Source organism: Physeter macrocephalus, unplaced genomic scaffold (assembly GCF_002837175.3).
Source record: "Physeter macrocephalus isolate SW-GA unplaced genomic scaffold, ASM283717v5 random_8408, whole genome shotgun sequence".
Lineage (NCBI taxonomy): Eukaryota > Metazoa > Chordata > Mammalia > Artiodactyla > Physeteridae > Physeter > Physeter macrocephalus.
Window position 1 is genome coordinate 1 of NW_021153693.1, and position 2,049 is coordinate 2,049.

The following is a 2,049-nucleotide window of genomic DNA, read 5'->3' on the forward strand; positions in this document are numbered from 1 at the left end:
AGGCTTCAGGATCATTCACATTGATAGCAATTAATTTCCAATCTGTTTCACGCTGATCAATAAGAGCCAGAATTCCAGGGATCTGCACATGAACAACATCTCTATGAGAAAGAACCTTTGAGCCTATCTCACAAACATCAATAGGATTATTATCTCCACCGCAGTCTGTGCTCTTATCTTTTTGATGGGGATCTTCCCAAGTCTGAGGGAGGGCACCATAACCCTTGTGAGGAAAGATATTTGCCACATAGGGAAGCTTGCCATACTTTACATCTTGTTTAATGGGATTCAGTGACTCCTCTGTGGCAATCTCCATTTTAGCATTTGTCCACGGAGGTACTTCTACAACCATATTAAACAAATTCTCATACTCATCATTTTGTGCTCTCTTTGTAGGAATGCCATTTTCCTCTTCAGAGGAATATCATGAAAGGGGAAATGTAGTGACCAGCTACATTCTTGAAAAAGAGGTGGTAATTGGGAGAGTGGGCCTGGCTGTGCTCCTCCGTGCGGTACAGGGCCATGGTGCAGCGCGGCCGGGGCCCTGAGCTTGCTCCCTGTGGCAGGTGGGCGGCGGTGGTGGTGGCGGCGGCGGCGGCGGCAGCAGCGGGGGCGCCAATGCGCCAGGCCCAGCTGGTCTGTTGTCTGTTTTGATAATAACTACTCTTACATGTGTGAGGTGATATCTCATTGCGGTTTTGATTTGTATTTCCCTGATGATTGGTGATGTTAAGCATCTTTTCATGTGCCTGCTGGCCATTTTCTTTGGGAAAATATCAGTTCAGTTCCTCTGCCCATTTTTTAATTGGATTGTTTGTTTTTTTGATATTAAGTTATATGAGTTCTTTGTATACTTTGATATTAACTCCTCATTGGATATATTGTTTGCAGATTTCTTCTCCCATTCAACCGGTGGCCTTTTCGTTTTGTTGGTAGTTTTCTTTGCTGTGCTTTTTAGTTTGATGTAGTCCCATTTGTTTATTTGCTTTTGTTTCCTTTGCTTGTCTGTTTGTTTTTTAAGTCAAACCTTACCTTCTCACATTTTCCCCTATTTCTGTAAGTAGCAACATCCTTCTTTGAGTTTCTGAGGTCACAAATTTTGCAGTTAGCTTTGACTTTTTTCTCACTCTCATACCCATAATTGGTCCATCATTAAATCTTTTATAGTATATTCAGAATCTGTCTAATGCTCTCTACCTGCTTCCTACTCAGTCATAGTGATTCAAGCTACCGTCATCTCTTGCCTAAATTCTTCTGGTAGCCTCCGAATTGTCTTCCTGCTTCCATGTTTGCCTCACCATCTGTTCTCCACCTTGAAGCCGGACTGATATTTTAAAAACATACATTATATCATTTTACTTCTCTGCTCAAAACTTCCAGGAGCTTCTCTTTTTAACTCAGAAAAAAAGCCCAATGGCCTCTGCATACCTTACATTTAATCTAAGTTGTTTCTACTTCTTTGGCCTCATCTCCAACATTCTTTCCTTTTCTTGTTCTACTCTAGCCATACTACTGGCCTTCTTGCTGTTCTTTGAACATACTAACCATTTGCCTACCTCAGGGCCTTTGCAGTTATTATTCTCTCAGGCCAGAATGCTGTTTAATCTGATATTTTCTTGGCTTCAATCCTTCAGTTTTTTTCAGGTCTCTTGCTCAAATATCACCTTATCAGAAAAAGCTTTCCTGACTGCCCTAAGTAAAATTAACCTACCTCTCATGCTCCTTATCCCCCTTTCCTGTTTAATACTTTTCCTTAGCACTTGTCACCATCTAACATATTTTTTATATAATTAACATTGTATTTTACATGCAATCTATCTGAATAAATTATATATATTTAGTATAATGTATGTTGACTTGTAGCCCCCACTAGACTATAAAGTCCATGGGATCAGGGACTTTGATTTTTTTTATTATGTGTCCTCAGTGTTTGTAACAGTTCTTAAAATATAATTGGTGTTCCATTAATATTCGTGGGATAAGTAAATAAATAAATTTACCTTATAAGAGAAAGAATTTACTTTGTTCAGATTCTAATAGTACCAGTCA

At 39.4% G+C, this 2,049-nt stretch overlaps 1 pseudogene; it reads right to left on the bottom strand.

Annotated features, from left to right (window-relative positions):
• Window positions 1–3: 3 nt before the first annotated feature.
• On the bottom strand, window positions 4–524 carry LOC112063280 (inorganic pyrophosphatase 2, mitochondrial-like; annotated as a pseudogene).
• Window positions 525–2,049: the final 1,525 nt, after the last annotated feature.